The 22,635-nt window shown below is 42.2% G+C and overlaps 2 long non-coding RNA genes across 5 annotated transcripts in view; one reads left to right on the plus strand and one right to left on the minus strand.

Moving 5' to 3' along the window:
- Nucleotides 1-442: 442 nt before the first annotated feature.
- Nucleotides 443-22,635, plus strand: part of LOC140614331 (uncharacterized) — a 29,125-nt gene continuing 6,932 nt past the window's right edge. The window contains exons 1-6 of one of the 4 annotated variants that reach the window (XR_012015227.1): nucleotides 443-689; nucleotides 1,402-1,488; nucleotides 3,252-3,476; nucleotides 14,179-14,398; nucleotides 17,530-17,717; nucleotides 18,249-18,481. This is a non-coding gene — a long non-coding RNA (uncharacterized lncRNA). The remainder of the gene's footprint in view (nucleotides 690-1,401; nucleotides 1,489-3,251; nucleotides 3,477-14,178; nucleotides 14,399-17,529; nucleotides 17,718-18,248; nucleotides 18,482-22,635) is intronic. The other 3 variants (XR_012015230.1, XR_012015228.1, XR_012015229.1) reach the window with 3 other exon arrangements.
- LOC140614333 (uncharacterized) lies at nucleotides 2,738-20,885 on the minus strand. Its single transcript, XR_012015235.1, has 3 exons — nucleotides 20,730-20,885; nucleotides 5,586-5,632; nucleotides 2,738-4,404 (listed from the first exon to the last, which is right to left on the minus strand). It is a non-coding gene; the product is annotated as an uncharacterized lncRNA (long non-coding RNA).

Raw genomic sequence — 22,635 nt, forward strand, 5'->3', positions numbered from 1 at the left:
CTGCTTCTCCCTCTGCCTGTGTCTCTGCCTCTCTCTCTCTCTCTCTCTCTCTCTCTCTGTGACTCTCATAAATAAATAAAAATTAAAAAAAAAACAAAAACAAGTAGGGAGCGGGTAAGATGCAGGTTCCAGAAGCCACGCTGGTGCGAGGCCCGCCCGCCGGTAGGCTTAACCTCCCTGCCTCACTCACTCACTCCCTCCTCCGGACCCAGCGCGGCGACAGCACCTGCTCCCCCGGGCCGAGGCCGAGCAGCGCCCCTCCGGCGGGGGCTGGGAGCGCGCCCGCCCCGGACGCACGCCGGGACCCGAGGGACGCGGAAACAATGCGCGCGCCCCCGCCCCGCGCCCCCCGCGCCCCCGCCCCGCGCCCCCCCCGCCCCGCTACCCCGCGCCCCCGCGGCCCCCGCGCCCCCGCGCCCCCCGCGCCCCCCGCGCCCCCGCCCCCGCTTGTGTGCGCGGCTGTGGCCGGTCGAGGCCCGACCACCTGCTCCGAGGACTGTGTTTCTTGCTGACACCAAACGCCCGGCAGGGGGTGGAATGAAAAGGACAAATAAATTAACTGTAAAGAAAAAACAACCCTTCCCGCATTCTGCCACCTACAACGGCCTCTCCATTCCCAAGCGTTCTCTCAGGGCCACCACCAGGCCCAGAAACCGCCGGAAGGGGGAAGGGACGTGGATAAGAGCTAGGTGAGGAGCCAGATGCGTCAAGGAAGGGGGACGTCCTCCTGGGCCCCCCGCCCCGCCCCGCCATCCGACCTGCGCGCCCAGGTTCAGGGCCCCTGCGGGTGCTCGCAGCTGGGGCCGACGCACCTGCTCCAGGGGCCGAGGCTCTGGTCCCGGCAGGGGCACCCCGGAGCTCCAGCTCCGTCTCCTGCCTGGGGGCGACAGGGCCCGCAGAGTCAGCGCAGGGGCCAGATCCCAGGTCCCTGTCTCTCCCACGCGATTGAAGAGAACATTTTTGAAAGGAAACTGAATTCATCTTCGAGAACACTATGGCAAACTGATAATCATTTTGTTTTTATGATTAGAATGTCAGGCACAGAAGTCACAAAGATTTTATATGGGCTCAAGATTGCTTTCTCTCAGCAACCAGAGCTCTTCAAAATGAAAAGAAAACTAATCTCTAAAGTTTTCTCTTATATAGCCTATGGAATGTATATTAAAATCCTAAAATTCCAAGGGAATTTTAGCTGTCATTGTCAGGTGAGCTTGACCCACTGGACAAACATTGAACAACTTGAAGACAGAAGTAAAATGATGAAATAAGAATGTTAAAAGCCCACTAAATATTTTGTAGCGATTGGTCCTGTGTTTGAAATCAACTTTTTACCCTTTTCCCCCCCTTGTTTTCGTTGTTGTTGTTGTTGTCGTTTGTTATCTGTACATTATTGTCTTACAGAGAGTGTTGGTCTCCCTTTGGAGCTGATTTGACCTCACTCCCCTTCTGGCAAAGCTTTTATTTGCATTTCCCTTGTGCACCCAACAGGTATGTATATTAACAACATACTTCATTTTTGGCACAACAGCCTCATTAATTATGTCAGCAGAGAACTGGCATCAGGACTCCTGATAATTCTTGTTTCCCCTCTGCTGGCATTGCTGCTTCTGAACTACCAACCTACCATCAGCAGGCTTCATTTTCTCTCTGCCTTCACCCTACTCGCTCCTGTGCTCTAGTCTGCCAACCTCCCAGTTCTGCAAAGAACAGAACATGAGGTCCTAGAAGAATGAACTCTACTAGTTTTATTATTATTTGGCTTGAAAGAGACTTTCTGAGCCTACATCCTGGGTCCTTCTGGCCTCTTTGATAAACTTTTGATGAGGAGGAGGAGGAGGAAGAGAAGGGGTGATAACAGTGGTTACCACTTAATGAATACTTACTATGTGTCCTAGGTATACCATTATTTCTAAAAAGACAGATTATGCCATTTAGTTCCTAAAACAACCCTAGAGGAAGCTATCATTATTAAATATTTTCATTTATTTATTCAGAGAGAGAGAGAGAGGCAGAGACACAGGCAGAGGGAGAAGCAGGTTCCATGCAGGGAGCCCAACGTGGGACTCGATCCTGGGTCTCCAGGATCATACCCCAGGCTGCAGGCAGCACTAAACCACTGCGCCACCGGGGCTGCCCAGGAAGCTATCATTATTAATACCCATTTACCAGATAAGAATGCTGAGGCTCAGTGAGTTAGAGTCACAGAGCCAGGACTCGCAGGACCAAGGTGGGACTTCGATATGTCTACTGGTGCCATGCCGTGAGGCAGTCCCGTCTCTCACAACACACAGCAATGTCGGCAAAAAGTAACTGGGGGCTCAGAGGTGTGAAAATCACTTCAAGAGTTAAATACCAGATAATATGAACTAATAAAAGATCAGGAAAGCCATTTCTGAGCGTCCATTTGGCTGACACAGCCCAGCAAATACTATTGTCAAAAACACAAACACAAAACTCGGCTGTGTTTTGTTTTTAGTTTCTGAAGTTTCTATTCCGAAGTCTGAGATTCTGGTCAGTAATTTCTCCTCGAAGCCTAACATGCCTTGCCCAGTGACCAGGGAAGTAGGGCACAAGTGGTTGTTTTCACAGATATTCTTCTGATTTTAGTCTATACCATCATTCAGGCCATCACGTTCCCTTTCCATCCACATCTGGCATCTTGGTTGACATCCCAGGTGAAGCCTGTAGAGGAATTGATGGCTTGTCCCCACCCACACCCCCATCCCTGCCCCCCAGTGGCTGCCTTATTAAGACAACTCAGTGGTTATGAGGAGTTCCTGAATATGAAGGTTCAGCCATCACTCAAGAACATTGGGGGTTTGGGATCAACTACATCAGGCACTAAGCTGAGGCACTGCAGATAAATAAATGTGGTCTCCATTCCCATTTTACTTAAAATTAGGGCTTTGAATAAATCAGAACAGCTGACTTATGGGGCAGTTAGAAACTAAGGATGACAGACAGTGCGTATCATGTTAGAGAAAGCAGAGAGCAGGAAGGATCCAAATGCATCCCCGAGAGAGAAGGAGGCCCTCGGGATGGGATCAGTTACCGAAGATGGAGAGACACTCCCAAGAAGAGATAGGACAGATACTTGGTCCATACCACAGGGTAAGGCAAATGGCTCATCATAAACCACATTATTTTTTAAAGTTACCAAAATTTGATATGTTTGATATGAAAACTTCAAACTCTATAGAAATAGAATACCTTGGTTGGCATTACCCTTTCACTGTCCCCTGGTCTATAAGCTCACTCCCTAGGGACAGGTACTGTCAACAGTTCAGTGTGGAATAAAGGAACGTAGTTGCTTCTTTCCTGAACATGACCAAGAAAAGGATTCCAAAGAACATGGTCTGAAGGAAAACAGACCACAGAGCTTACAAGGATCTCTGCTTGCTGAGTTGTAAGATTCGTCTGTGGAGCAACTCACTGATGCCTGACTTCTGCTATCTGTTTTGGAAGAAAAGCCTAAGGTAGGTAATATGTGATTGTCACGTGGAATCTAAGATTCGGTGGCAGTCACCAGGCAAATGACCATTCCATCCTCTGGATAAGGTGTGAACAGGTTCTGGTTAGATGTCAGTGTGTCCACCTGGTTGCTGCCACGGTTAAACCTTAACCAACATGAACGTCTTTATGTTAAACTAACCTGTCACATTGTTAGTGTGCAGAGCCTTGGGGAATGGGACAGGTGTGTTTTAAGGCGAGGAAGAGGAACTTGGGTTGGTGAGTCAATGCCTGGGGCGAGGGGGGTGGGCATCATAATCATAATAGTTCCAGCTCTGGGCAGCTGGAACTCTGGAGGGAATTTGGAAGGGAAAGAAGGGGCCATGGTTCCAGGGGTGGGCTATGTCCAGGGGATGAGTTTTACACACTTTACTTTGCCTGGGGGCAGACAGTAATAATTATGATATAAAGTTAAATTTGGGTCGATTTTGATTAATTTATATCGGCACAGACTTGTCAAAGGACTCTATCTCTCTACGTCCTGCTCCAGAACCTTGACCTTGCAGGGATTTGAACAGATCTTGAAAGGCTGAGTAAGGAGGAGTAGCCACACTGTCAGCAGGGCCCCCTTGCATGGCCCATCACAGATCACTGTGTGGCCCTGTGACCAGATTCAGCCCCAGGAGGGATGAGTGCAAGTGGTGTGTGCAGTTTTTCTGTCCTGCCCTCTGTGTTCCCCTTGAAGCCTTACATGCCTTGCCCAGTGACCAGGGAAGTAGGGCACAAGTGGTTGTTTTCACAGATATTCTTCTGATTTTAGTCTATACCATCATTCAGGCCATCACGTTCCCTTTCCATCCACATCTGGCATCTTGGTTGACATCCCAGGTGAAGCCTAGAAATAAACGCTGACAGCAAGATTCCAGTGCAGGTCGTTTCTTTGAGAAGGTGATTCTAGGAAACATAAATAGGGAAGAGGGGAAAGTGTGTTAGTCTGGATTTTCTGAGGAGAAGGTGCCAAGGTGGGATGAAACATGCAGGATTTTATTAGGGGAAACATGTATGTGAGGCACAATGGGGACGGAGCCAGATGAGGCCAGGAGAATTGGCACACCGCCAGACAAAGGTGAATCTGAGAGGGAAAGCCTTTGACTGCCTGCCAGGCTAGGAAGGGTAGCAAAGCCAGCATCAGGGGAGTCCCAGTTCTCCTGGGAATGACCTGCTTTGGAGTCCTCATGATGGTCATTGACTGGAGCAGCCCATGCAAAGCAGGGCTTGCACGAACACAGCCAGGGCTTCACAGCACAGCAGCCGGCCTTAGAAACTGTACGCTCTGATTGGAGGCAAGTCTGCTAGTGCATTCTCTGGCCACCCCAGAAAAAAGGCAGGGAAGGAAGCGGCGTGAAGAGTGCACTGGTGAGCAGCTGGGGGCAACCAAGGCACAATCTGCTGGGGCTCTCTGGGGGACTAGGTAATCCCCCACAGGAGGAGCATGGGCAGGGATGCACCCCCACCATCTTGCAGCTGATTGGCTGGCCCTCACCACCAGAGCTAAACTAGCCTAGCAACCAGTACAGGTTCAACACCCAGCATGTGCTGGAGACACTTGTTAACTTCATTTTGAGAAAGCACTTCTGTTTGCTCCTGCATGGAATCTTTCCACCAGAGCTGCTAACAAACTGAACATATAACTGATTGGGGTTATGCTTCCTCTTTCTTCACACTCCTCACCTCCCACCCCACTCATTTCTGCTGGAGAATTAGAAAAGTGTGAAATACCCCCAGAGTGAGGAACATAGGGGATTCTGGGAAAAACCAGATGGAACAATCCATCGTTCCCCACTGTAAGGACACACCACCAAACTCTGATTATAACCATTTCTCTTCTTTACAGTTCTGTGTGGAAACTTATGGTCAAGAAAAAAAAAAAAAGATTAGAAAGAATATACTGTACTAAGGGTGGTATTATTATGGTTATTTCCCTTTTATTCCTTAATGAAGTGTGATTTTACCTCTTTAAATGTTTAAAAATGGCTATTTTTTTCAACTTTTCTGTATGCTTACATGCTTCCATTATAAGAATTATTCTTTAAATTTCAAAACATTTATTCCTCTTACCTTCCCATTTTTGTTACCTTAATATCCTCTGCTTCCTGTTCTTCCCTTCACTGCACCATTCTCCCTGCCATCAAAAAACAAAAGATTCCATTAATTCCAAATCTTTGGTGGTTCATAAGGGCACATGTGATCTTGGGTGGATGGCAGACTTTCGTTATTCCTGGCTGAGAAGTTCGCTGAATCTGAGGAGTGATGACGATGGTGGGGTCTTACCTGAGAGGAAGATGGCAGATAATATTTGGTCTGAGTTTATATTCAGTCTTCTAAAGAAATGTCGTTTCCTGCAGCAAAACCAAGTAGTTAGTCATCAAATCTCTCGTCCTCTTCTCCTTGCAAACGATAGTGGGACCGTATTTCCCAGATTCCCTTGCAGTTCATAAATATCCCTGAGAATGCTGCAGCCCATGAACAGCAGTAGAAGTGATAGCATTGTTTCCAGAGCTCCAGATGTTATGAGCGTGGGTCCCTCCCTGATCATCACCTGGAGGGGAGATTCCCACCCAGCAGGAACACCCATTCTGGACTTGACTTAGCAAAGAAATAACCTTCAATTGTATTAAGCCATGGAAATGTTTGTTTCAGCAGTGAGCCTACCACAACTAATACACTGTTAATCTTTCATGTCTGCCAAGTTCGCTCTAAATCTACAGAGTCCAAGGTGAATTTGACTGCAGGGACTAGTGGAGCTCCACATTTTAAAAGACCTACAACCTGGACTCTTTTGCAATCACAATACCATGAGGAAGTAGTAGCCTTGTTGTTTCCCGATCTCTTGCTGTCCTCTAGATTACCGTAACTTCCACAGTGGAAGCAGCAGCTTTAGACAGGGAGCCCAGATTATCTGTCCCTACTCAAGAACAAGATGATGCATGAATCTACTCAAACCCTGAGAGCCTCGGAAAATACCAGTTCATTTTAGAAACAACCAACCACCGCAATACTAACAGCTAACTGTGGCCGAGTGAGAGGCTGAGGACTTTGAATAGATGAACTCATTTAATCTATATAGGTACTAGTGATGTGGGTGATAGTCTCACCATTTGGGGAACAGAAGGCACTGAGGCACAGAGAGATAAGAACATCACCCAATGCCACAGCTAGTGAGTATCAGATTCAAGCACAGGCAATCTAACAAAAACAAAATTCTTGGAATTCCAAAATCTTGAGATTCACACTAGAATGAGATGTTCTGTGACTGCAATGCTCTTGGTGCTGGCTGTGTGATGGCCTGTGCATGGTCATTCCCTCCTCCCCTCATTGTGCTCTCATCCTGCTCTTAACATCCAAACTCCTCCTGTTGATGGCCTCAGCTCTGGAAATGTACAGCCTTGCAAAGGATGACACGATCTCCCTCTTTCTTGATCTACTTAATCTCATTAGGCACAAATTGTAATATGCCTTGATTCAGGGAACTTCTCTGCCAAATTAAGTCCCCTGAGATCTCTCACACACAGACCTTGATTTATGAACACCAGACTCTTTCAGTCCTCTGTGATTTTCTTTACTGAAACCATGCAATGCCAGTAAAAGAGAGTTGATGATAAAATCTTGGTTTCCTATGAATTCAGAGAATTCAGGGAACATCAGAGGTCATGTGTTTCAAATACATAGTAAATCTCTATGACTCTACTTACTGGGATGACAATTAGAATAACAACCAGACAAACCCTGGGCTTTGATAGGACACTTGGTTTAATACTGAAATACTAATAAAATGATCTGTTACGACTATTTTCAGTAATTCAACATTTCTTTTACAAATGCCGCATCTACTCGGAATTTCTCCAACTGCAGGACATGGTGCGCTGGACCATAATGAGGATAAAAACAGTTACCATTTATTAAGCACCCACTATGTTCCCAGCACTGTGCCAAGCAAACACTATTGACTTACCATTGCATTCCTATTTTAGAGATAAGGAAACTGACACTCAAGGAGGTTACGTTACCTAAGATATGACAGGCAGTATACTGGGCCCCCCAAAGATCTTCCTGTCCTAATCCCCAGAACCTGTGAATGGATACCCTGAAAGGTAAAAGGGACATGGCAGGTATGATTAAGTTGAGGACCTAGAAAGGGGAGATTATCCTGGATTATCCTGATAGTTCTTATAAGGAAAAGAGGCAGGAGAGTGAGAAAAGGAGATGTGACAAGTGAAGCAGAGGCCAGAATAATGTAAGGCCATGAGTCAAGGAGTATACAGGTGGCCTTTAGAAGCTAGAAAGGCAAGAAAATGGATTCTTCCCTAGAGCCGCCAGGGAGAATACCATCCTGTCAACCGATTTTAGACATATGACCTCCAGCACTGTAACATAATGAATTTGTGTTGCTTTAAGCTACTAAGCTTGTGGTAATTTGTTATGGCAGCAATAGGAAATTGCTAAAACAATGTCACATGGAGGTTGAGTCGTAGAGGCAGGATTGGAACTGTGTTCTGTATGACCGCAGAGACCATGCTCTTTATGTATAAGTTAAATTGCCTTGGAACTTAAATATATGGCTTTTAAAATATGATTTTTATGTTACACAAAATATTATATTAAGAAACAGAATATGCAACCCCAAAGATTTTTTAAAGATGAAATACGAGAGGTCAAAAACATACAATAGACCAAAAGAACAAGTAGAAGGCATAGAACTAGAGTCATCCTTTTTTTTTTTTTTGAGATTTTATTTATTTATTTGAGAGAGAGAGAGAGAGAGCATGAACAGGAGGGAGGGGCAGAGAAAGAAGGAGAAGCAGACACCCCACTGACCAAGAAGCCCAATGTTGGGCTCCATCCCAGGACTCTGAGATCATGACCTGAGCTGAAGGCAGATTCTTAACCAGCTGAGCTACCCAGGCTCCCCTAGGGATTTCTTTATATGGTAAATTGGTACAATGATGAAGGTGGTATCACAAAACCATAGTGTAAGGATGGATCATTTAGTTCATTGTGATAAGAAACTGGAGTTTAAAATCCAGTAATAAAGTATGTGCAAGAACGCCTCAGTCCCAGGATTTTTTTTTTTTTAAAGATTTTATTTATTTATTCATGATAGTCACAGAGAGAGAGAGAGAGAGAGAGGCAGAGCGAGAAGCAGGCTCCATGCACCGGGAGCCCGACGTGGGATTCGATCCCGGGTCTCCAGGATCACGCCCTGGGCCAAAGGCAGGCGCCAAACCGCTGCGCCACCCAGGGATCCCAGTCCCAGGATTGAGTCCCACATCGGGGTCCCTGCATGAAGCCTGCTTCTTCCTCAGCCTATGTCTCTGCCTCTCTCTCTCTCTGTGTCTCTCATGAATAAATAAATTAAGTCTTTAAGAATAAATAAATAAAGTATATGCAAGGCAGTCAGACTACAGCCTTTCCTCATACCCTGAAATGGAAGACTCCAGATTGACTAAAGTTTTAAATGTGAAAGGAAGGATGATAAAACTAATAAGGGAAAATGTATGAGAAGATCTTCATAACCAAGAGATGGACAACTGTAAGGCAAACAAAGAACAATAGATCTAATTGTATTAAGTGAAAATATTTCTGTTTGGTAAACCAATATAAACAGGTATTAATTTGGAAAAATATAGTCACAATGATTTAAAAAGAGAAAGAATTATTTATTCAAGAACAGGCAAAAGATATGTATAGTCCATTCACAGGTGAGTTTCTCAAACTCATATTAATGCAATCAGATAAATGCAATTAAAACAGTGGACACAACATATTACACCCAAAAGAATAGAGGAAAAATAGAAAAGTAATTAACAATGAGGGTTGATGATATTGTGAGAAAACAGAAAATTTTGTGTGCTGCTAGTGGAAGGGGAGACTGAGATGGTCATGCAGGTAACCTATCTGGCATATGCCCTAGGACCCATGGCTTCTCTCCTAAATAATATCCTAAAGACCTGATCATATGTGGATTGTAAGTGGACGTTTATAAGGATATTCACATCTGTGTTATAGAGCTGGAAGCAATGCAGGGACCTGTCCTTGAACACAACGGATAACAATGTATTATGGACACACCAGAGGATATGCTCTACAGCAGTTACCAACACACTAGCTGTACAGCCGTGTGGACATACCTTAAGACACAGAGTTGAGTGAAAAAAGAAAGAAACAGAGCAAGTTCCAATGCCATATACGCAAATTAAAACACAAAATAACACTATGTTCTACAAAGAAACAACTTATCCAGGGGCTTTTATCAAACACATTGAAGTGGATGTCTAGGGAAAGAAGGGAATAGAAGAGGTGATAAGGGATAAAAAGGAAAATAAATCAATATAACAGGAGTGGTGGTTCCTACAGAGCAATGATGCTGATATGCTGTAACTTCAGATCTTTCTACACCTAAAATAATAGAAATAATAGTTTAAGGCAGGGGAGGGGCTCTTTTCTCTAAGCCACACCATACTACAGAACCAAGTCCCCAGGGGAAGCCACTTTTCCGTGTCATGTCAGTTAGAAAACATGAAGTGTTAACAGGTACCTAATGTCATCTGATTCTGTAAAACACTCAGAGTTATAAAGAACAGAAGCAGGGTAACCTGCATCTCAAAAAGCCCTCTTTAAGCCCTTTTTAAGGGCTTTTTAAGTAAGCTTACTTAAAGTAGGAACTAAAATGTCATTTCGAGTAGTGAAAAAAATTAGAACAGCATCTTTTTAAACTTCAAAAGTGAAACACAACGTTTCAAGAATATGCTTTACCTCATACTTTATAAAATTGTATTTTTAATGCAACACTGGTCTGCTGTATTGCCCAGAGCTGGAAACCATGCAATAAATATTTGTTGGATGAACAAATGAACAAATGATGACCAGTTCTTAGGAAGAACTAAGGATGTGGAATGAGCACTTGGGTGTTATGCTATATGGTGGCAACTTGAACTTCAATAAAAATGAAAATAAAAAAAAAGACAGAACAAAGGATGAATCGAGTGCTAGGTTTTTCTTCAGAGCTTGTCATCATTCATTTCTTTTTTTTTTTTTATTTAAATTCAATTTGCCAACACCCAGTGTCATCATTCTTTCTCTCGTTTTTTAACTGGTTTAACTCTGCAAGATGTTTTGGTTTTGCTGAGCTTGCATGTGACTCTAGTGATTCTCCAACTTCACATTTATCAGCTTTGTGAAAACCTACATATTCACAGGTGTCAGGATTTCTCTTTGCAATTGCCCTGCATTGTATTTACATTGCAAGTGTGGACATGAACATTTTGACAGGAACCGCTTTCATAGCTGATCACTGAGAAGTGGCTTTTTGATCCGTATGTTCACTTCTGCTTACCATGAAACCCTATTTCTCTGAGGGCTCAATGAATGCTCAGGTTACAGAAATACTCTCTACTAGCTCCACTTTGCAGGTAAGAAAACTGAGGTTCACAGAGGTGAAAGGCTTGCCCAGAATCTCATGGCTTGAAAGTGGCAAACCATAGGAAGCACAGTGGGAGGTAGACTATTCACTCACATGACCCTCAAGCAACACTATCAGGGGGTCTCTGTCATTGCTCCCACTTTACAGATGTGGTGCCTTTGAGGCTCACAGAGATTAGCTGCCCATGAGGAATCCTAATAAGTAGGATGCAATTTGAACCTGAGCCAATTTTGGATTTTCACTTCCTCTGCCTCCTCTGGTTTCTCAACTCTTAATTTTTTTCCCAATTCTTTTGTTGTGGTGAAATACACATAACATAAACTTTACCATCTTAATATTTGACTACGTCCAAGTTCAGTAGTATTAGATATTGTTGTGTAACCACCACCACCATCCATCTCCGTAACTTTTTTCATTTTATGAAACCAAGACTCTGTACCCATTAAACAGTAACACTCCATTCCCCTCCTCTCCCAGCCCCTTGCAACCACCATTCTACTTTCTGTCACTATGATTTTGACTACTCTAAGCACTTTATAAAGTGGAACCAAATAATATTTGTCTTCTTATGACTAGCTTATTTCACTTATTATGATGTCCATAAGATTCATCCATACTGTGGCATATTCCAGAATGTCCTTTCTTTTTAAGGCTGAATAATATTCCATTGTGTGTATATACCATGTTTTGTTTATTTGTTCTTCCATCAATGGACATTTGGGCTGTTTCTACCTTTTGGCTATTGTGAATAACGCTGCTACAAACATGAATATGCAAATATCTTTTTGACATTTATACACTAGGCTTTCAATTTTTTTGGATACATGCTCAGAAGTGGGATTGCTGGGTCATAGGGTAGTTCTATTTTTAATTTTTTGAGGAACCTCTACACTGTTTTCCACAGCAGCTATGCCATTACCTTCCCACCAGCAGTGTACAAGGATCCCCTTTCCTCCACATCCTGGCCAACAGTTGTTGTTTTCTAACGTCTTGATGGTAGCCATCCTGATGGTGTTAGGGGGTTATTTTATTATAGTTTTGATTTGCATTTCCCTAATTATCAGTGATGTTGAGCATCTTTTCATGTGGTTGATGTTTATTCATACATCTTCTTTGGTAAAATGTCTGAATAAGTCTCTTGCCCACCTTTAATTAAGTTCTTTGGTTTTCTTGTTGTTAAGTTTTAGGAATTCTATATATTCTGGATATTACTCCCTTATCAGAGGTATGATTGACAAGTATCTCTGCCTATTCTGTGCATTGCCCTTTTGCTCTGTTGATTATGTCTTTCATTGTACACAATTTCAAAATATTCATGAAGTTCAATTTGTCTTTAACTTGTAATTTTTTGAAAAAATATTTTATTTATTTATTTAAGAGAGAGTGCTCAAGAGAGCATGAGCAGTGGGGAGGGGCAGAGGGAGAAGAAGAAGAAGCAGACTCTCCGCTGAGCAGAGAGCCTGATGCAGGATTGGATCCAGGATCCTGGGATCATGACCTGAGCCAAAGGCAGATACTTAACCGATTGAGCCACCCAGGTGCCCCTCAACTTTTAATTCTTGTTCACAATGTCATTCCTGGCCTCTTCTCATCACCATTTCCTTTTTAGCTTTTTGGAAAGTTTGGAGAAACAGAATGGTTGATAATCATTGCTCTGATGACAGATCCCAGCTTGGCATTTTCACAAAGTCATACACTATAAGCACCATTATTACTAAGTCTTTATTGACATCATCCTGAACCTGTGTTATAGCCTGGGTCCTCCCCACTCCAAAAGTAGACTCTGAAATAAGGACTTGGGTGCAGCTGATTTCTCTGGGAGGTGATTCCAAAAATTAGGAGTGAAGGAGAGTGGGACAGTGTGAAAGGAAAAACCACTAGAAAATTGTCGTATTGAGGTCATCATTATGAGCGACTGGAGTTAAAGACCCCAGGAGATACTCTTGGGGGCTTAGAGGATGCTTCTCAGAACTGTCCTCTGTGGGTCTCCATTTATGCATTAGCTTCTAGCCTCCATGGATTGATTCTCCTGCGTGTTTGGGCTGTGCATGGTGGGTGCTGAGATGCCCCCAGATTCCCCAGCAGAGAGGAAGGCTTATTCCCCCAGTGCTGGTGTGCTGCCTAAAGATGGCCATCAGCTATCAGAATTCCTGGGGATAACTCCAGAGAGGAAAACTTCCTCATCCAAGGACATTCTTCCTTCTGGGGGAGCCCACAGTCTGTCAATGCTGGGACACAGAAGCCTGTCCCAGCCCCCTATATTGGGCAACCTTGTAGGGCTATCACAGCTTCAGAGCACGCTGAAGGTTCAGCTCAGGGTCTCTTGGAGACCACATCATGGCTGATTTCTTCCTCTGCCCTACCTGCCTCCATAACCTCAGAGGTTGATGCCGAGATCACTCCTCAGCAAGCCAGACCTGGTACAACTTGTTTACATACCACGCATGGGTCCTTATCTTAGGGAAGGGAAGCCCCAGAGAAGGAAGTGGAGAGCACACAGCTTGTGGAGGGATGCTGTAGGCCAAAGGAGCAAGGGGACTCACAACTCACCAGGGCTGTAACTGCACGTGAGGTTTGGGGGGGCCAGATGCAAGGCCCAAGGACACACCTGCTACCACGAGTCAGAGCTGATTCCCAAACCATCAAACAAATCTGAGTCTTGCTCTGCTGAAGTTTAAAGTTATAATTCATTGCCATTATTTTTGAGCACCTCAATATGCCCAGGTAAAATGATGTTAATCAGAAGAAGAAGTGGAAAGTTATGACATCAAGAATAGTCATGATGAGGACAGACAAAGGCTAAGAACACATCGGCCACTGAAATAAAAGCAAAAGGCCTGTTCCTTTCATAAGCCCAGCCACTGACTTCCAGTCTAGTGCTTTTAGTCTGGCAGGCCAGCCTCCTGCAGTGATGCTGGTAGGAACTGGAATCATCAATATTCCACTGCTACCTTCCAAGTACTGCATGGAGTGCCTCATCACCAAGGAGGGCCTGCATCTGGCTCTTTTCCACCCAAGTCACTGAGAGGAATGGAGACCCATAATCGAGGAAGCAAAAATGCATCTGTCCACACTGCTGAGGGAATCCTAGAGAATGCATACTGGTGCCAGGAAAGGTTTTGGGGAGCTGAGACATGAGCATGGAAGAAGGGCTGAGAATGGCATTACTGATCTCAATTTTGTGCTCACCGGGGCCTTTGCCTATGCATGATACTCTGTGTTTTGTTTTGTTTTAATCCCTGTTTCAGATTAGTCCACAGTCCATCTAAAGGAACTCTCCAGAAGGGAAAAAGACACCAGGATTGAAACTCTAATAGGGGATATAAGGATTTTCTTTTATTTACCAAAGAACAAAATACAAGGAAAGATCAGAATAGTGAAGAAAATCATTGCAGCAGAGATGATGGAAACATTGGCTGGATTGAAAAGATGCTAAAGGAATTTCAGAATAACCAAATTGCGCTCAAGGTACTTAATCCCTTGACTGGGGCCAGTGGCTTCTTTCTAAAGAATATTTATGAAGTCTGGGGGTCTGAGATGCTTCAAATTATATCCGGCAAAAGAGAGAGTCACTTAATAAGACAATAAGGTGAATAATTGTGGAAGTGCAAGCAAATTATGTAGTGGCACCTTTAATTCTATTTTTTGGAGCCAAACAGAGTGGCATGTTCAACGTTTTCTCCCCTTCTGAATGGAAATTAAGATAACAGTATTCAGGAGAAGGAATTTGTGCAGATCCCTGAGTACCTCACTTGGCAAAAGTGAGACTCAGGATTTCCAACAGCAAAGTGAGCGGTGGTGGAAGCTCTGGCAGTGTAGGTATTGGGTCTGACAAAGTCAGATACCCACCACCAAAAGAAAACATCATTGAAAATTATCTAGATCTTCTTTTATTTTATTTTTTATTTTTTATTTTAATTTTTTTAATTTTTTTAAATCTAGATCTTCTAAGAAAAAGGCAAAATTATGTGGTGGTTGTGTCACTGCTGATCACCTTTAACCTATTCTCCAGTTCACCCAACTAGGGGAGGCTTCGATTGGCTTAGTCAGGCAATATATCATCACTACTAGATCCTTCTTCATTGAAGGCAATCAACCTGCCATGAATTCCTGTGAGACTGAGTTTCAGGAGGGTGAGGACTGTGTCCCCTTCTCTTGTGGCTGTGCTGTGCTCAATGTGTAACATGCTCAGAGTCTGTTGGCTGAATGGGTAAAGGGAGCTAGAGTTTGCTGATGTGAATACCCAGCCTTTATAATTCTCCCTCTTGCTCATCTGTCCTTCCTACTCCCTACCCTACCCTCAAATGACTCAGGGGCTTTTTTCTTAAGACCATATTAGCTACCACTAGGATTTGCTTTTGGCCTGGATTTTCCAGACAATCATATCCAAGAGATCTCCAAAACACGAGGTTAGTGGGAAATAAAGATCAGAAATGAATGGCACTGATATTCCAACAGAAGAATCCTAAGCAATTAGAATAAAAATGCAGGAGGCAAAGCAGGGGGAGCGGAGCGTGGACCAGAGGGGGATCCAGTAACACTGGTTTTGTAAAATTTAATAAAACGTATAATTGACCCTCATTAGATTTATTCACATTACAAAGAGAAAGCTGTTTGCTAATGAGAAAAGCTTTATTCCCCAAATTTCAGATCACGAATTCATTTCCCTCTTCCTTGCTGGTTTGGCACATTTTTAAATGGCTTGGTTAAAACAATTATTAATCCTAAATTAAATATCCATGACAATTAATCCCCCAAGAGCCAAGGAAAGTTGCTATTGCTTCCTACCTCATTTTCTCCGTGACCAAGTTGTTACTTGCTCTCTCTAATGCTACTTGTGAGCTTTATTAAAGCAGAAGAAATACACTCTAGGTTAAAGGGGAGAAAATAAATAAAAATAAAATAGACAGTGAAAATGTTTGTTAATTAGGCCATAGGCGGGCATTTTTAGCTTTGTTTTACTGTGTACTTATTAAGGATTACATTTAAAATCGAAAGGCCAAAATGTTTATTATTAGCTGTATACTTCATCTGTAAAATATGAATTATAATTGTACCTCATAAACTGTTGCAAGGCTTAAATGAGTTAACCCATGTAAATTGCTTAGAACAGTGCAGAGTGCCCCACAAGCCCTGGTCCATGCCAGCTGTTATCATTGTGCCCCTGTGTGTTCTTTCCACACATTTCAGCTATTATTTTGGCATTATGTCAAATAATATTTTTAAAAATATCTGATCAACGTTTAATTTGGACTCTGAGAAACTAATTTTCTTTCTCTCTTTTTAAGATTTCTTTATTTATTAGAGAGAGAGAGATTGAGGGCAGAGGGAAAGGAGGGAGACAATCCTCCAACAGACTCCTCACTGAACATGGAGCCCAATGCAGGTCTCCATCTCAGTATGCTAGATTATGACCTGAGCCGAAATCAAGAGTCAGCTGTTCAACCGACTGAGCCATCCACATGCCCAAAACTAAATTTCTCTTTAAAAACTTTTATATTCTTCTGTTTGAAATAAAAGTAATTGCAGACCTTCCTCTACTTGCAATGGGGTTACATCCCAATAAACCAGTCATAAGTTGAAAATATCAGGTCAAAAATGCATTTAATACCCCAAACCTACCAAACATCATAGCTTAGCCTAGCTCACCTTAAATATGCTCAGAATACTTACAATAGCTACGGGTGCAGAAAATCCTCTAACATAGAGCCTATTTTATAATAAAGTGTTGACTATTTCATAGAATACTGTACTGAAAGTGACAAACAGAATGGCTGTAAGCATATGGGTTGTTGACCTTCCTGATGGCATGAATGACCTCAGTGCTGCGCTTGCTGCTGCTGTTCAGCATTATGAGAGGATGGTGCATATTGCTAGCCTGTGGAAAGATCCAAATTCAAAATTCAAAGGATCGTTTCTTCGGAATGCATATCACTTTCACACCATCGTAAAGTTGAAAAATTCTAAGTTGAACCATCATAAATCAAAGACTGTGTGTACACGTATTTGTTATATGCAGTTTTCTGGATCAGAAAAACTGGGCAGTGTTTTAAATGTTTTAACTATTTAGATCATAAACCATTCCTTCTGTTATACACTTTTCTGTTTCAAAATTTCAGCAACATTAGCTGCTAAATTCAGCGATGGCCAGCTGATGAGGCTTCCCCTACTGTGTCCACCTCTCACAAGTCAATGAGAGAGACTCATGGACAGGGCACAGCTGGTCTTCGTCACATATTTTCATCCAGGTCCAGTCCTCCTTGGTAGGAATGAAGCCAATTTCTCTTTGTCAATTGTAATAAGCCTCGACAGAGATAGATTGGAGTTAGGGTATCTTATTTCCATGCGAAGACATTTATCTTTTTTCCCTCCAAAAAGATGCCTAATTTGCATTTTCCAGTGGCACACAGGATGCCCTGTCTAGAAGCCTGAGTCAATGGACAGCATACTCTCTAGGGTGCATTTAAGTACTCCTTACAGTCTGTACCTCTGAACAGGTGCCCTCATGGGACACAGCTTCAGATGACTCCCAAACCAACTCCTACCTCATTCACACTCTATTCAAGTTCTCCTCCTAATTGTCTTATTTTTTTTTCCAGAATCATACATTTATTTCAATGTAGGGCCAGTGCAGCATGTGGGGAAGCAAGGAGAGGAAGTTAGAGGCTCAGAGGACCAGCAAGTAGGAGATCAGAGTTTTCCAATGAAGATTTTACTCTGAGCTGGAAATGAGTTGCCCTTTGGGTTCCAGTACAATCTGTGCCATTTATCTGCCAGTCTCTCAAAGGTAAACTAGAACATCTCCCTGCAGGTAGTCACCCTGACAGTGAAATGGGCAATTTCTATCCTTGTCTCATTTCGTCTTCACAGCCAAGTTGTGAGGTAGGCATCTGTATAGCTCAGGGACACCTAAGTAAAGTGGTTTGGCCAAAGTAAGAGTTTTATTTCCCTCATGTGACACAAAGTCCAGACAAGGCTGGTACAGCTGCTTGAGGAGTTAATTATCAGGAACTCAAGAACCTGCTCCACTACCATTCCTGAGCATGTGCCTTCCAACTTCATTGTCACAAGATGGCTGCCCCTCCTTCAAGAATAGCATTTATGTCCCAGGCAAGAAGAAAGGGAAGGGCAGAGAGTAAAAGGCATGTGCCAGCTGAGTCTGGCCCTATTTATAAGGAAAGCAATAGCTCTTCTTGAAGCCACCCCAGCAGGCTTCTGGCCACCTCTCATTAGTAGGAACTAGCAATATGGTCACCCCTGGGTGAAGGGAGCCTGGGCAGGGGAGCACTTAATTTGGGACATTGTCTTTCCAAATAAGACTAGGCTTCCATTGGTAAGAATGGAGAGGTTGTGGAAGTAGACGAGGAGCAGTGTCTGCCTCACTACTATTATTCCTGTTTTACTGATGAGGAAACAGCTTTGGAGAAGCTACAAGATCTACTCAAGGCCATGCACCCGGGCAGTGAAAGAGCCAGACCTTGCCTCCAGGTCCTCCATCTGTGCAGATGCCTGTGTGAGGTGGTACAATGAGCAGGAGCACAGAAGAACCAGGTCAGTGATCCTCCTGCACAATATAGCACAGTTGGAATTCAAATATAAGGAATGGTTAATTTTTTGTGTTCCTGGGTAATATCTTTCATTTATTTGCCAGTGATGTGGATATAATTTGAGCTGCACCTGTTTTACTGACAGAAAAAGTTCAAGCCACTTAATCCAACTATTTACTTAATCAGTGGAGGAACTGGGAACAGTGCCAGATTCATGATGAGTTGAAGGCAAATGAGCATTCCACTGTGTTGGATATGCTACCCTGCTCTATGAAAGAAATCCTAGAAAAATCAAAGACATAGAATACCTTTGGGATTGATAAATAACATCTCCATCATGCTTCTTTAATGAGGTTTACTCAAGAATTTAAAATTTCTCCCAGGGCTGCTGGTCTGTGACCATTCAGAAAACTGAGAGGTATCCCAGCAGATAGAGAGGAGTGGTACTTGGTTTTCTCTTTAGGGGTTGTATACAACATACTGGCTTGAAGGAGATTGCTGCCAGCCTTGTGAGCCATCTATACTTACCAGTTCATTGCAGTGTCTCCTTCACTGTGTACTATGTATGTGAATAATCTTGATCCTAGTTAGGTCAGAAGAGTCATAAAATCCAAATTCAAATCTATGTAGATTATTGGTGCATAAAGGTGGACCCGTGGCCAAAAATACTGTCCTACTCTAACGCAGTCACTTCAACTGCATGCCTCAGTACCTGGGTATCTCAGCCACCTCTAGGCCTTTGCCTGGGTAGATCCTCTGCTGGACCTGACCTTTCTCCTTACCTTGAACTCCCCCAGAGTAGCCCCTTCACATCCTTCTAGCCCCAGGTTAGCCATCCCTTGTCCTGTAGGTCAGGATTAGGATTCCTTCCAAATGGCTTCCATAGTCCAAACTCAGAACTGGCCACTCTGTAAGGTTAGCAGATAACTAAGGTGATCATATTATTTACCACCTGAACTAGAACCCTTAAGAAGGAATGGCAACACTATTAGTAATTACACAAGAATAACCACTATAGACAAGCACATGTATGCTCAACTCCACTGATTTCAGAGGTATTAAAATATGAACATAAAAAAGATACATCTTTAAATCAGTGAAATATAGCATTTAACTTTTCCAATTGTTTGGACAAATGAAAACTGTGTTTTCCATGGCCTTTGTGTGTATTCTATTGTTATTGAATGTTTGTTTTTTTGCTTAAGTGATAGAACCTCACAAGGTTCCAGAAGATTCTTGACACTGTGTGTCAAATGTCTTAAAATCATTCATACCCTTTGACTCAGCATTTCTATCTCTGGGAATCTATCCTATAAAAATATTCGAAGTTTTGTAAAAAAAAAAATTGTCTGTACTTATCATAGCATTAATAAAAAACAGGAAATAATTTAAATATTTGGCCTATAAAGTAGATTAAATAAACTATGGTACAAATTGACAGAATTTGTATATAGACTACAAAAAGCCATTGAAAACTTATGTTGTATGGGGCACCTGGGTGGTTCAGTCAGTTAAGCGTCTGTCTTTGGCTCAGGTCATGATCCCACCAATTGGGATCGAGCCCCACATCAGGCTCCCTGCTCAGTGGGAAGTCTGCTTTTCCCTCTCCCTCTGCCCCTATCCCCCACCCTGGTTGTGCTTTCTCTGTATCTCGAATAAATAAATAAAATATTTTCTTTTTAAAGAAAAATTACATTGTAGAGATTGATTTAATGACATTTTGTTAAGCAGAAAAAGATTTATAAAATAATTGAAACAATTCATTTTTATTTGTAAAATATTTTTGAAAAAGAAATCTATAGATGTTTTCTCTATATGTCAGAAAAAGATGGAAGGATATACACACCAAAAATCATTTATGATAATTTGTTTTTCCCTGTGCTTTTTAATAGTTTCCAAGTGTAAGTATAAATAAAATTACAAAAAAGGACTTAATGTGTACTTCTATATAAAAAACATTTTAGGTAGTGTTTCTGTTTTTCTGTACTTCATCTGGTTCTAAGAAGAGAGACATACTTTTGAAACACATTCTCCTCAAGACTGGAAGCTGGTTTGGGGTAACAAAGCCAAGCATCTTGTCTGGCTAAACATATTTTCTTTTTGGCATACAAAGAGCCAATTTTGTACATAGGATCATACTTTTATACTGTTCTTCTAAAGAATGTTTTTAAAGAGAAAGAATAGGTGTTCCTATTCTTTTTCATGCAGCTATACTGAACTGGCCTCAGAGCCATCTAGAAAACTGTGTTCACCTTTCAGCAGAAAAGCTGACTCCCTCCAGGCCTTGGGTCCAAGATCCCAGTCACTCTGAAGAATGATGATGTCACGCCATGGTCAATAACAGCAAGGGAAGCAGCTTTTTCAGTGCTGGTCCCAATGCCTTAGCCTCAAGCCTCTTGAGCATCAGAGAATCTGTAATGAACAGCACAGAACAAAATACAGGATAGGTGTCTCTATGTTCAAGTAATTTCCTGATTCCAGAATCTGCACTGGAGCCCCAGTAGCTCTTTTCTGCAGTTCCAGACCTGGTCTACGATGCTCAGCATCTTCCTAGCATAGCAGCAATTCATGGGTTCCAGCCCAAAGGCACAAGTAGTTTCTGATCTCAGGGTATCACTTTCTTTCCTTATTGTTTTTCCAGTCCTTCCAATGCCCTGTAACCAATTTTCTTTAAATAAAAAAAAGACTACTTAACATTAGTCTCCATACTTAGTTACAAAGAAAAGCTCTACTCTCTTAGCAACTTTCAAATGTATAACACAGTATTATTAACTATAATCACCATGCTGTATATTACACTCCCATGGCTTATTTAATTTACAGCTGAAATTTTGTACTTTTTGACTGTCTTAACCCATTTTGCCTACCCTCCCCACTACCTCCCCACCTCTGGCAACCACCAATATGTTCTCTATATCTATGTTTTGATTTTTGTTGTTGTTTTATATTCCACATATAAATAAGATCATATGGTATTTGTCTTTCTCTGTCTGACTTATGTCACTTAGCATATTCCCCATGTATGTGGTCTTCAACAGCAAGATTTTATTCTTTTAAAAAAAAGATTTATTTTTCCATGAGAGACACACACACACACGCACACACACACAGAGAGAGAGAGAGGCAGAGACATAGGAGAAGGAGAAGCAGGCTCCTGCAGTTCCAATGCAGAACTTGATCTCAGAACTCTGGGATCATGCCCTGAGCCAAAGGCAGATGCTTAACCACTGAGCCACCCAGGTGTCCCGATTTCATTCTTTTTTAATGGCTAAATAGTATCCCATTTCTATCTTCTTTATCCATTCATCCATTGATATACACTTAGGATGTTTCCATATCTTGGCTATTATAAATAATGCTATCATGAATACATGGATACAGATAGCTTGTCAAATTACAGTTTTCATTTTCTTTGGATAAATATCTACAAAATGGAATTGCTGGATTATATGATATTTCTATTTTTAATTTTTTGAGGAACCTCCATACTGTTTTCCATCATAGCTGCACCAATTTACAGTCATATTAATAGTGTACAAGGGTTCCTTTTCTCCACATCCGCATAATACTTATTTCTTGTCTTTTTTATAATAGCCATTCTAACAGGTATGAAATGATATTTCATATTGTGGTTTTGCTTTGCATTTCCTTGATAGTTAGTGATGCTGAGCACCTTTTCATGTACCTGTTGGCCATCTATGTCTTCCTTAGAAAATGAGTCTATTCAGATTCTCTGCCCATTTTTTTTAATTGGATTTTTTTTTGCTATTGTATGAGTTCTTTATAAATTTTGGTGATAAACTCATTATCAAATATATGATTTGTAAATATTCTCTCCAATCAGTAGGTTGCCTTTTCATTTTGTTGATGATTTCCTTTGGTGTGTCAATTTTCTGTACTAAGTTCTCTCTTTTTTAAATACCTAGATAGTTTTTACATTCTTGATGGGACCATGAGTGATATACCATAATAGCTCAGGTTACCAGACTCAGGGTGTTTGTATTTTAACATTCTAGAAACTGATACTTCATTCTAGATACTGATACTTTCTCGGAAGGTGAAAGTCTACTTGGGGAATTTCCCATCTCTCCTATGTTTTAAATGCCCTTTGCCTTTGAGATAGGAACAAAACCTTACTGTGGCAAATGTTGGATGCAT

This window comes from Canis lupus, chromosome 22 (genome assembly GCF_048164855.1).
Source record: "Canis lupus baileyi chromosome 22, mCanLup2.hap1, whole genome shotgun sequence".
Taxonomy (NCBI): Eukaryota; Metazoa; Chordata; class Mammalia; order Carnivora; family Canidae; genus Canis; species Canis lupus.